Source organism: Protopterus annectens, chromosome 6.part1, assembly GCF_019279795.1.
Source record: "Protopterus annectens isolate FY-2018-M chromosome 6.part1, PAN1.0, whole genome shotgun sequence".
NCBI lineage: Eukaryota > Metazoa > Chordata > Ceratodontiformes > Protopteridae > Protopterus > Protopterus annectens.
Window position 1 is genome coordinate 101,874,726 of NC_056738.1, and position 13,899 is coordinate 101,888,624.

The 13,899-nt window shown below is 41.7% G+C and overlaps 1 protein-coding gene across 3 annotated transcripts in view; it reads left to right on the forward strand.

Annotated features, from left to right (window-relative positions):
• The window catches only part of METAP1D (methionyl aminopeptidase type 1D, mitochondrial), a 1,999,572-nt gene that overhangs the window by 1,221,433 nt on the left and 764,240 nt on the right, over positions 1-13,899 (forward strand). The window lies entirely within an intron of this gene.

A 13,899-nucleotide genomic window follows, 5' to 3' on the forward strand; every position in this document is an offset into this window, starting at 1 on the left:
AAGCACTTAATAGTGCTCTGCTCACAAACTGAGCAGGGCTGTACATGAAAACCCTGTCATAATTTTCTGTCCATTCATCCAATCAACAAGACTAGCCTTAACGACAGGTAAAGTAGTACTTTGCTTGACATGTAGTGATAACTTATTCATTAGGCTGGGAATACATTGTGTTAGGAACCTATCCCTCTAGCAAGTCTTGTTTATTTGTTAGTGTAAATTTAGGTCTCCTGTGCAGGTGTTTGTAGAGCCAATGGCTTTGTGAAGAAATACCAGACAAAATAGGACTGAGTCTTTCTGGGCTCAAAAAGTGAGAGACAGGTAGGCTACTGAGTATAAGAAGAGTCATGCTAATATATTAGGATAGTTGAAAGATTTAAGATCTTTAATTTTCTTTGTTAGAAATCGTTGGGCCCTTTCCAGTTGATTGATATGCTTGTATATATGCAAACCAAAAGGGGCATTGTATGCGGTGATGAGTGTGATAAGGGAAGAGAACAGTGGTAGGATGTCTTCTTTAAATCTTGAGGATATGCCCTTGGAAATTATCTGGGCAACATAAAAGGATGTCCTGATGGAAACATGATGACCGAATGAAACAGGCTTGTCCACTTAAATCCCTGTTATGTATCTGAGTAGGAGTTCCATTTATAACATTGTGCTGGGGGCAGCTTTATTTGCTGAATGCTACTACACTACATGTTTTTGCATTTAGCTTGAAATTGTTTTTGGTACACCAGATATGTGCATATTCCAGCCCTTGCTGGAACGTTTGAGTATCGGTGAATGAGGGCATAACAGTGCCAATCTTGCAGTCAGTCATCAGCAAATGTGGTCAGCCATATTTCTGGGATATTGTCTTAGATGTGTGCAAAATAAATGCCAAACAGGAGAGAGAGTCCCAGCACTGATCCCTGCTTTACCCCACTAGTTACAATTTTATGTTCAGAGAGTGCACTAGCAACTTTCACAAATTGGGATCTGTTGGATAGCCAGTTTGCAAGCCAGTAGACAGTGTATGGGTTTACATTATGTTTGTCTAATTTTTCAGTAAAACCAGAGTGCACCAGCAAATTTTGCAAACTGGGATCTGTTGGATAGCTGGGAGGATAGTGTTAAAAGCCTTGGCCAGGTTGAGAGAAGCAGTGTGCAAAGAGTGACCACTGTCCACAGCCACTGTAAACTTTTCAAAAAAGTTTACTAGGTTTGGGTGACAGGACCTGCCCTTCAAAAAACAAAACTGTTTGGGATCTAGATCACTTAAGGTGCTTATGTCTGTGTAAGTGAATTCTGCTGATATGTTGCATGGCTTTGTGAATAGGGCTTAATGGGCCTGTAATTACTTGGGTCTCTAGAGGGGTCAGCCATGTGTAGCTGAGTCACAGTGGCTTCTCTCGAGCTATCAGGCACAGATCTTGTGGATAAACTAAGGCTGAGCAATTTAAATAGAGAACTGCATAGTGCATAGTTGGTACTCATGATAATGCTGCCTGGTAACTTGCCTGATCCCACAGAAGTATTATATTTAGCCTTTGACATGGCGTCTAAGACTTGCTCCAGGGTGAATTCAGTGGAAACTTAATTATTAAGGATAATGGGAGCTACAATGTAGGTAAGTGAGGTAATGATAGTACTAAATCTGTCTGTAGTGACTATATCCTTGAGATCAGAAAGTGTGATATTATTATGTAAGACCTCAGTACATTCTTGGACATTATTCCTTAATTTTCTGATACAGCTGAAGAAAGATTTGTAGTTGTCTTTGGTATCTGTAGTGACCTTAAATTTGTTCTCTGCCTTACATTTTCTTAAGTTCCTTGTTGTATTTTTTCAGTGTGATCTTGAGGTAGGGGAATTAAGATTTCTTACAACTTTTCATTATTTTCTTCTTTTGTTATTGAGTTTATTGACGCAGGAGTTCTATCAGGGAGGTGTCTTCCTGAATTTACTCTTATCTTCAGAGCAGAAAGGTACTTACTTTTCTGTGCAGCTGTTTAGGTGATGGTAAAATTTGGAGGTGACTGCAGCAGCTCTCTTATTTGGATCCATTTGTGGGGAATTGTTGAGAATTTTGCATAGGTCTTCTACAAGATAAAGTAGGTTTTTCCTGGAGAAGTCCTTAAAGATGGTACTATTTGGTTGATGAGTGGTACCACTAGGTCTAAGAGAAAGAGAAGATGACTGACTTGTGATCAGATTTAACCAGGGATGTGGAAATCTGGGGTAGGTTATAAGCAGCTACTTGTTTGGTAAGGACCTGATCAAGGATATTAGAGCTAGTGGGCAGTTTTACAATTTGGTCAAATGCATTATATTAACAGAGTCTAGGAAGTGTTGCAAATATCTATTTTAGAGGTGTAAGTGTGCCAGTCAGTGTTTGGGTAAATAACCCGTTAATGGTGATGTTTATCATACTGATCACTGCTGCAGTAGCCATAGCTGTATGGGGTTATATCCTGTGAAGGATATAACAGCCAGCCAGCTTCCAAAGCTTCAGAGCGTCTTCCATGCATCCAAACCGTCAGGTAGCTTGAGCTGAGCTGATTAAAATACAAGCTTGGGCACTAAGCCCATCAGAGCTTTACTGCTGCTGAAGAGTATGCTCTGCTAAAGCATTTGAGGATTGACTTTTGGATTGGTGCTGTTCCATTGCTGGGCAGATGAGTTACCTTTGGTGGAAAAACTTCCATTTTCTAAATATTGTTTGTGTTTTGTCACTTTAAACTCCAGGAAAGTTATTTTAAAGATAGGAGTTCTGTGTTATAATTTTCTGTCACAAGGCTGTATCATACTTTTAAATGGGAGCACTCTTTTTTCCCTCTCAGTTTAAAAGTTGTGTAAAGTAACTGAAAACCATTTTTTTCTGTGGATAAATTGTTTACTTTTAGGGGTTTGGCAATGTGTTTTAAAGTGCTTTTTAGTATATTTTTCTGTGAAAAGTGATTTTTAAAGACTTGTAGTTTTTACCATCATTTGCTGCTTGTCTGCCCTGGGAATGTGGCACCATTTTCAGCTTGTCAATGGACCAACCTACCAATCCCACAGTTGGTCTTTCTTCCAGCCACAAATGGAAAAGTTAAGTAAACAGCCTGTGCCACCACAGTGGGCTAGCAGTTTACCTCAGCTGTAGGTTGATGACTCTGCTGTCTTATTTTTTAGTCCAAATCCCTCTGGTGTAGCACCTACAGCCACTGTGGATCTGGCTTATGCATGTCTTCTGTTGGGGTTCCCTCCTTGGACAAGGGAGAGCCACTCTGTCAGTCCTGGGAGAGAGAACTGCAAGTTTTACATTTTTATGTCAAAATTCTGTGCCTGTCCCTGGGGAAGCAGCTGCCACCATTAGTGACATGGTTAGTGCCATTTTACCTGTCAAAAAGAAATAGAAATCTAAGCATGAGTCTACTCTTCTCAAATTTCCTTAGACAGGAGTATTTTATTGGGTCTGGCTCAGGGTTTAATTCAGACTATCGATCCTTCTTTAAAGTAATTTTTGGTAAAAGAAAGATGGATGCCTCTTTTCCTGAAGAGATTCAAGATTCTGAATCTGAACAGGAAGATGAGGGGACAGATACAGGGGTTTCTCCTCAGATTTGTGATTCAGACTCAGAGGAAAATTCAGTTTCTGATTCTCCCTGTGGAGGTTTATCATTCTCTGAGAATATTGCTAGTGTGCCATTATTTTCAGTGGGCAAACACTAAGGTTGTTCAGTCCCTCAGAAAGTAATAAGAGCTGTTGCAAAAGGAATTTTCAGAATCTATACCCATTCCACCTGTTCTGTTTGCTTTAGAGGATGTATGTGTTACTGCCTGCAATTTTCCTGATAGTCAGCCAGCTGCTCCTAAAAAGGCAGATAGGATGTATAAAGTTCCTCAGTCTTACACTGTTCCCAAACCTGACCAAGCAGCTATAGCTTTAGTTGATGCCACTGCTGCTAATCGTTTGGCTAATTTCGATCCTCTTCCTTCTGATAAGAATGGGAAAATTATTAAGTATTGGAAAAAGGTGCATACATCTGCACCTTTAATATTCATAACTTTGAATTGTCAGCCTTATATGTTAGTTTGTTAATTGTGAATGTATAAGGAATGTTTTATCTCCAATTTATTTCTTCTTGTGAGGAAAAATCAGCTTTAAATAATTTAGTTTCTTCTGTTACACACGTCACTACTCATTGTTTGCAGTGTGAATATGACTCTTTTGAGGAGGTTTGCTTAGCTGCAGTCTCAGAACCTTCCAGATTATGTTAAAAGTGAGAATTTAAATTTCCCTTTGGATAGAGATTTTAGCTTTTGGCTCCTCTGCTACTGAGGTAATAAAAAGTTTGATGAAAGAGGCAAGCTGATCCAGGGAATCTGTGATATTTTTTAGCCCTCTTTTTCCAAATTTTCTAAGGGAGTCAATAACTCCTCATCCAGTTTTGCAAAAAGAAGAATAAACAGTCTCAACAAAATGCAGATAAACAGATGTTTAAGAAGAAATGACAAGGGGGTACCAAAAAGAAGTTTCAAACCTCCCAGAATCAAGGACAGTCCAACAAGTCTGCACAACTATTCAAGAGAAAATGTGACCTCTCTCCCACCTGGTCGATTTTTTTCGTAAAGAAAGTTTGAACCTCCATTTTTCTGTTAGGCAGCAAATTGTTTCAGACAAATGGATTCTGAGGATCATTCATCAGGGATACAGATGGCAATGGGAAGAAATTCTTCCTTTCGTGTCATTTCTCATCCTCCAAATCAGACTCTTTTGTTTCCTCTGGTTCTTCATCACATGCTATCCCAAGGAGTGAAAGAACCAGTTCCTCCTTCCCAGGTAGGGAAGAGTTTTATTCAAGAATGTTTTTGTGCCAAAGAAAATGTTTGGAGACCAGTTCTGGATCTTTATTTCCTAAATGTGCTTGTGATAGTGCCTAGATTCACAATGATGTCACTTCACAACCTGTTACCTCATCTTCCTCTTGTTTCTTGGTAACACTAGACTTAAAAGATGCTTATCATCGCATCCCTATTCATCCAAACCTCAATTGTTTCCTTGTGTGTGTCTGGATCACATTACTAGTTCTTTGCCTTACCTTTTGGATTATTCACTGCACCAAGAGTGTTCACAAAGAGTCTGCCTCCAGTTATAGCTCATTGCAGGCTACTGGGTATCCAAATTTTACCATATTTATATGACTTGCTTACCTTTGGAGTGTCAGGAATGTCTGTCTTGGGTAAGATATGTCTTACACAAGCTAGGATTCCAAAAGAACCTTCAAAAGTCTTTCTTGACTTCTTCACACAGGATTGTGTTCCTGGGATGTGAACTAGACACCTCAGTTTAAAGAGCTTTTCTTCCACAGGAAAAATAGATCTATAGTTAGATCTATTTCTAGCATTTTCCACTTGAACTTCAGTCAATGGAATACCTTCTATGATTCCCATGATACCCCTGGCAAGACACCACATGAGAAAGATACTTAGTATTTGAAGTCTGTTTGGTCCCAGCACCAACACCCTTTGTCTTTTCAATTCCCAGTGCTGGAGTTTATCAGAAGAGACATCATTTGGTGGAGACAACAGATATCCTTAAATCCAGGTCTCCCCTTCTCCCTCCCTGTTCCAAATCATTCAGTCACCACAGATGTTTCAGACATTGCATGGGGAGCAATTTCAGGAGGAATAAAACTGTAGAGTGCAAGGGATACAAAGGACAGATGCAGGCATATAAATATCAAAGAGTTGCTTGACCTGATCAAGGCATTTAACTCTCTGAATCATCATTAGCCCTGGGACCTCTTCAAGTTGTTGCAGACAATGCAACAGTCATGTGGTAAATCAACAGGTAGGGGGGAATGGGTCGTACCCCATTTACAGACTAGCCGTTAGCTTGTAATACAGCTTCACAGCACAGTCTCACTCTACAGGTATCCTAGGGTTTCATCAAAGCAAAATTGTGTGGCAGACCAGCTGAGCAGAACAAGGGTAGACCCTCACAAATGGAAACTAGATAAGGTCGTCTTCCAAGATTTGATCCACCTGTGGGGAGTTCCTCAAGTAGACCTTTTTGCCGCCTCTCTGAACAATAAACTGGCAGGATTTTGTTCCAGGACTCTGTGCAAGAAGGCCTGGAATGCAGATGCCTTTTCTTTTCCTTGGACAGGAATGTTCCTGTATGCTTTTCCACCCTTTCCACTAATATTCAGTGTACTTCTGAAGATTCAGAAGGAATCCCCATGATTATTGTGGTGACTCCCTTCTGGTCCAGGCAACTGTGGTTGTCCCTTCTTTTGGAAATGACCAGGAGCAATTACCACACGTTTCTTCACAGATTGGGCTTACACAAGAACAGGGTTGTTTGATACTCCCCAACATCAGTCAACTTCAGTGTTCTACCTCGATGATAGGGTCTTAATTCCTTTTATTCAGCTGTTTATGGAAGATGTGCAATAGGTACTAATGGAAACAAGAAAGCTTGTTACTAGAAAATCATATATTTGCAAATGGATACAGTTTTCTAATGTCTGCCAACAACATAACCAGCACCCTTTGAGGGTTAGTTGTTCTCTGGTTTTGCAATATTTGTGTGAGTTACTGTCATATGACTTTTCTTATTACTCTATCAAGGTTTGTTTATTGGCCATTTCAGCATAGCTGCCCATGGATCCTCCTCTTTCAATGGAGTCTCATGTCAGCATGTTACAAGAGTCCTCTAAGGAAACTCGTAGCCCCACCTTGGGATTTTAATTTAGTGTTTGAGAACTAACACTTGTTCCACAGAACTAACACTTGTTCCATTTGAAGTAGCTAACCTGGCTGACTTGAGGTTCTTAACATGAAAGGCAGTTTTACTGATTGCTCTGACCTCTTCTTGAAGAAGACTATCTGAGTTGCAAGCTCTTATGGTGAGTTAACCCTATCTCATTTTCCACAAGGACAGGGTTCCTCTGAGAACTAATCCTTCTTTTATGCCTAAAGTGGTATCCAAGTTTAATTTAAGCTAAACTATCCACTCCCCCCCCCATTTTCTGAACCTAAAAATAAGGGAGAAAGGATACGCCATACCTTGGATATCCACAGACAACTCAGGTGCTGCCTTAACAGAACTAAATCTTTCAGATCTTTAGATCAAGTATCAATTTCTTGTGAAGATAAGAAGAGGGGACAACCTATGTCAAAACAGACTATTTCTAAGTGGCTGTCTAAGGCTATTACCTTTTGTTATAGTCATCATAACAAACCTATTCCAGGCAGAGTCAGGACCTTGGTTTCATCTATGGCTTCTTGGAAAGGGTTGGATTCTAGACTTATTGTAGTTGCTATTACTTAGTCCTCTATACATACTTTTAAAAAGCACTGTAAGCTTGATTCCTTCTCTATGTCCAGGTCAGGCTTTGCTAGGACCATTCTTCAGGGGCTCCTGGACTTTTTCCCTTACACCTCCCAAATGTAGTAAACTAGGGTTATCTACCTGTACAGCTAAGGCTACTGAAGTGGTGGTCAATTTAATGAACATATTACAATCGTGTAAGTAAACTTTTCATAACAGCAGATCTTCGAATGATCGTTGCTGCAGTAGCCGCTCCCTCCATCCCCCTTGTTTTTTTTGGTGTGTGTTTATGCCAGGGTGTGGCCATTTTTTTTGTTTGTTTCTAACATTGTCCTTTCAGTGCTCAGCCTCCCTCTATCTGTTGGCAGAGCAGTGAAGAGCTTGGTGTCCAAACTTGTCTTTTAATCAGCTCAGCTTGAGCTGCCTAACAGCTTGGGCAAGTGGAAGGTGCCTTGAAGCTTTGTAAGCTGGCCAGCTGTTGTATCCTTAACAGGATATAACATCATATAGCTAATGCTACTGCAGCGGTGATCATTCAAACAGCTGTTTCAACTGTTATGGTAAGTTTGCTTACACAATTATACTTTATGGTAATTTTCATGATTTTTGGTATACATTGATGAGCTTCTGTAGCTAAATTTGTTAATAGTGACTTGGAAATCCAAGTTAGGGTCTTAGACAATTTTATATGAGGTGATAGTGTTTCTAACAAAAATAGATATCCCTCCCTCCCCACAGTTGGGTGAGAGCTTGAAGGTATGATAGACACCAAATCCTGGTAAAAATGAGAGTGCTGACATTGCATAGAAATCATGTCTCAGTAACTACACAAAGATGAATTTGTTCAAGTTGCAGGAAGGCTTTAAGTTCTGACATCTTTCTCTTTATACTCCTTGTAGTGAGTAGTGCCACCATGATTGAGTTGGCAATGTTAGAATGTCCAAGAGGGGTCTGTGTCTGAGAAGTACATATGGGAGAAACTTTGGCCAGTATGCAGAAACACTGGTATGAGAGGTATAAGCCATCCTTGCATAACAGGAAGTCTTATCAACCATGTCCTCCTAAGCCAACGCATACTGGATCTCCTTATGATGACACCAATTACTTGGCCAACTGTTAAAGTCAATTATCTTGTCTTGGAATCTAGGCATTATTCTTCATAAAGGGAAGATGCTACTCAAGACCTGTGTCTTTCCTTCCTGTAACACATACATTGTAAGTTCCATTATGTCTTTCTGCATATCTCTCTGGGTAGAGCACCTCAGGTTATTCACTTCCATATGGGTCATCACTAGATTGTTGTCATATGTGGCAGGTTTATAGGGACTTTAGGACCCTTGTAATGTCATATATCCCTGCAGTGAACAAACAGCTAACAGTCTACCATTCTTGTCCAGTCTGGTGAATGTGGATGCTGTATGCCTAACTATAGAGTCACCTATGACTAAAGCATTTTTCTCCGTAGAAGCAGACTTAATGGGCCTTATGGGCTTAGGCCTGTTTCCTGGTGACTCTTGGATGAGCTGTGTAGATTTACAGCATGAATGAGTGGAGAAGGAGTAGGTGTTGTCTTGTGTGATGTCATCTGGAATGTTTTAGTATGCGTTCTAGGAAGGCTTAGCAATTTTTTCTTTACAGCCTCATCTTAAGTTATGGGTGTAGTGGTGTACTGTAATATATGTGGTGCTGATGGGGTATGATGCCAACAAATAGGGGGCTGATGTGAGAGGTTTGCCTCCATGCTTCTTTAATATTTATATCTCTCACAGGTTGTACTACCAATTGGAAGATGCAGTGAGCAGTCAGAAAGCATGAGGCAGTTAGTACACTGCCTTATAACACCTAATGCAATCAGGTTGACCACAGATGTGGTGAGAGCAGACTGCTGAGCCTTGTTACAAGAGGGTGGAGAGGTAGGGCTGATCATAGAACTTAGGGGATTAAGGGAGATTATTACAGTAGATCATGCCCATAGTATAATGCAGTGTGCCCTTGGGTATGTACCTGTCAAAACACCCAACCCAACTTCAGAAATGCCAGCACTTCCCCCCCTAAACCTTCCTCAGATGTGAGCCTGCTAAGATACCCAGAGTGCCTAAAAGCCCTATCGCTGTTTTCTTTGTCTCCTACAGAATCCTGAAGGACATTCTACACCTGTAAATAACCCAGTCTTGTTTGATTTACTACATATTCACAATAAGTGGTAGTAACACAGATAGAAGATCAAAAAACCTAAGTCTGCATTGCAATGTAAATTGTACTTCTTGGCATAAGCGATATCCCTGGAAAATAATTCACCTCCTCTAGAACAAACTCATGCTTTCTGTAAAACAAAGCATGTCCATACTGTCTTCAAATCTAACTTAGATAAATGGATTGAAGACCACAAAATTTGATGTTTGTCAATTTTCATTCATTCTTCAAAAGTTGTGTTTAGATCCGACCCTCAGATTTGACTCGGCTGTTATTTTAGCTCATGGCCACTAAAAAGCTCTGGAACTCCTCCCTTACCCATAATGCACCAACCCCTAACATACCTCAGCTCTTGTTTGCCGCTTTCACATTTGGATGTGGTCACTATGAGCTCTCAAACGTGTCAGTAGAGAGATAAGTTTATTTCTCTTTTTTATTCTCTATAAGATCTCAGAGTTTTCTGCCAGTAAATTCTCCCTTTTTTAAACTTTTTTTGTGTAATCTTCTTAGCATAGTTGGTAAGCTCTTCTTTCCCCTTTCCCTCTTACACTTTTTTAGTGTAGTTCTAATTATCATTGCTGGTATTTTTTTCTCTATTTCTAGTTTTGCTAGTTAAAAAAAATTATTTCTACTAGTTTTGTTTTATTAATTTCAAAATGTCTGAAAAGAGTCCTTCTTGCTTTAAAAGGTGCCTGAAATGCAGGCGCAATTTGCCTCTTTCCCATGCTCACGCTTTATGTGTATAGTTTAGGCCCAGACCATCTACAGGTAGATTGTTCTATCTGTAAGGCGTTTAACCAGTGAGCAATTGCGGATAGGAAAAAAAAAATTAATCCTGAAAGGATTGTTACCTTCATTGTTTGCAGAGGCTATTTCTGGGGCTCAACCCCCGCAAACCTAAGTTAAAGGAGCCTTCAACTAAACCTTCAAGGCCTTCAGGATGCTCAACTCCCATGTCTGCCACAGAAACACCAAGGAAAAAGCATAAGTTGGATCTGATGACTGTTCTTGCATACCTGGTGTCTGAGTCAACAAAGGCTTCCTCAGATCCTAGCTCTTCAGATCCGAAGCCTTTGCCCAGGATTAGGTATTCCGCATCCATAGACCCTGTACCCTCTAGAGAGTCTTCCCCATATCTTGAATCACACCGGCACTCTAGGTCCCCATTGGCAGCTTTTTCTCATTCTTCCAGAAGTTTGACCGAGGCTGATGTAGACAGAATGATGAGGAAATTTCTCTCAGCACAGATTCATATTGGAGTTCTCCCAGCTCCTACCCCTTCGGGGCAGGAAGCTGTCGTTTGTCCTACTCCACCAATCTTAGCTTCTTCTCCAACCTGACCTAGTGTTTCAGAGCCCCTGGATCTGAGTCTTCCAAGACCATCTGGATCCAATCCAAAGATGTTAGTATCTTTGGCTCAGAGACTGCCTCTGAGTGCAACGGCTATGACAGTTTCACAGCCGGATGACTCTTGAAGACAAAGTGATCCTGTCGGATCTGTGACGTTAGAGTTGACTCCAATGTTTTCAGAGCCATTTCTTCCCCTTGAAGCCTTGACATTGGACAGATCGACTCTGATCTTCACCTTGGGTGGGCTGCCTTCAGGGCAGGGGGAGCCAATGGAGCAGAAGCTTGGCTTCTTGACTCTGTTGGCTTCCTTCTCCCCAGAGTGTTCTGCCTTTGAGATGGTGGAGGGTGTTCTCTGCTTCTGCAAGATGGACTCCTTCTCCCTGCTCCCTCAGATCTTCCATTTGGATCCTGTGTGTCTTTGCACCTTGAGTCCCATCATTCTACATCACAGGGACAGCCAGCGCAAAGTCTCCAGGTTACCCAGTAGGGTAATACTATCTCTTTCAACACTTCCCCAGAGTACCCTACCAAAGAAGTCCTTAGCAAGAAGAAGTGCAAGAGGAGGCAGTTGGACTCCCCTCAGGAGTCCTTCACTGAAGATACTAATTTTGATGCAGGGGAAGTGTCCCCACGATCACCATCTGAAGACATCTCATTCAGAGACATCCTTGAGATTCTTAAGTATGAGGGGTGGTTGGTCTACTGATAACGCTTCACCAGAGGAATCAGCATTCCTGGAGGCCTTTGGGTTTGGCCTGTTTACCTCCTGGATAATTCCACCTGCTGATGAACTCATTTATTTGCTCTCTAGTTGGGCATGGAAGGAGCCAAACACATTTGAGCCAGTCCCCAAAAGACTGGATTGGATTCTGGCACCACCTGTAGGAAGGGAGTTTTGGTGCAAGGGAGTGCTTATAGATGCTATGGTCATGGCAGTGGCCACCAAGAAGGAACTTGCAGAGCAGAGTTCCTCTGTCCATCCCCATAACAGTGAGTCTAGGGATTTGGACAGATTTGGGAAGCATTTGTATGCTTCAGCAACCTTTGCCCTTAGATTGCTAAACTACGTGGCACAATATGAGACTACAAAGGGACTTGATAAAGGAACTGTCAGAATCCCTTTCTGGGACCTTTACTGCTGAAACACAGACTTCTGTGGCCTCACAGTTGGCAACCATACAATCCATTTCTAATTCGTCCATAAGGCTTATCTCTCATGCAGCTGAAGGTACCTCAAGGTTGGCGAGTTCAGGTGTTTCCATTAGGAGGCATGACTGGATGTGCGTGTGTGATTTTGCAGAGCCCTTCAAGTCCTCATTCATCAATGCTCCTTTTGATGGCAGTTTGTTGTTTGGCCCTAAGTTAAAAGGCACACTCTCCAGGTGTGAGCAAATGGAAAGACCTTCTCTTCAGTGGGAGTACATTTTTGACCCCCCCCCAAAGAACCTTCTCTTGGAATCACCAAGGTGGTCTAAAGATGTTCAGAAAGTCCCAGGGTCCTTTCCAAGATCCACATGGAGGTAGTTCTCCCAGGAGCAGAGGGGGGAACTCAAATGGAAGACATCACCCATGTGTCAGAGGACACCTGCAAAACCAGGGGTCTAGAGATTCTTTCTCTGACAGACTGTACCAGCGCTTCTGAAAAGAGACCCAATTTGTCCCCCTCTGGTGGCAATCTGGGGTCATTTATCTCTACACCAGATAGGCTGGCAAGACATCCCAAAAGATACGCGGGTGCAGAGGATTATTTCCAGAGGTTATATAATTCCACCTCCATATGTATACAAATTTCATAATGTTCCACCCAGTCAGAGGAAAGCAGCAGCACTAGAAAAAAAGAGCCATCCAAGTGCTCCCACCAGACCAGATAGAATCCTGAACTTACTCAAGATTCTTTTTAGTGCCAAAGAAAACAGGGGACGGAAGACCAATTTTGGATCTCAGCAACTTGAACAAATCAGTTCAACACACAAAGTTTTGGTTCATGGTTCAGTCCATTCTGCCCTTCTTGTGCAAGGATGACTTGATGTGCTTGATAGACCTTCAGGATGCATACTATCTCATAAAAATGAACAGACAATCCAGAAGATGTTTGCACGTCTGGCTAGGAGCCAGTCATTCCCACTTCTGAGCACGCCCTTTGGCCTCACCACAGCCCCGAGGGTGCTCACCAAATGCATGGCAGTTGTAGCAGCTCACTTCAGGCTGCAGGGAGTCTGAGTGTTTCTGTAATTGGATGATTGGCTCATTACCGCCCCAACAAGGCATCTACTAATAAGAGTGTAGGATCAGGTACTCCAGATTTGCTCCCATCTGGGTGTAAGCTTAAATTACAATAAATCTCATTTAGAACCATCACAAACACTGGAATTCATAGGAGCAATTTTTAACATGCTATCAGTGACAGTTTCTCCTCTTCTCTCACGAGTACAAATTATCAGAAATTCATAACAGAAGAATAATTAACAGTACCACAGTCTCAGCCAAACTGAGTCTACAAGCCTTAGGATCAGTCTCTGCAGCTATAGTCCTAGCTCCTCTAGTAAGATTTTGCATGAGAATTCTTCAGTGGATGTTAGCAACACAATGGTTTGTTCTTTATCAGCACATGTCAGCCCAAATAAGAATCAGGCATGCAAGAGATACCTTTGGTGGTGGATTCAATTATATCAGATTTGTGCAAGACCATCCTTTCATTCCCCCTCAGCCCAAGGCCATAGTGATCACGGATGCATCTCAGATTGGTCGGGGGTTACTTCCTGGGGAAAACAGTCCAAGGCACTTGGTCACCCAAAGAGGCCAACATGCATATCAATGTCCTGGAAATGAGAGCAGTGCTCTTAGCATTGCAGGCTGTCCAAGACTCTCTCCCATTCGGTACAGTTGTGATTCAGACAGACAGTATGTCAATAGTTTGGTAAACCAACAAACAAGGAGGAATCAGGTCTTACCCCTTGTGTCAAGCAGCCCTCAGAGTGTGACAATGGGTGATCTCATCCAACCGTTTTCTGATAGCAATGCACATTCTGGCAAAGTCCAATGTGATAGCAGAC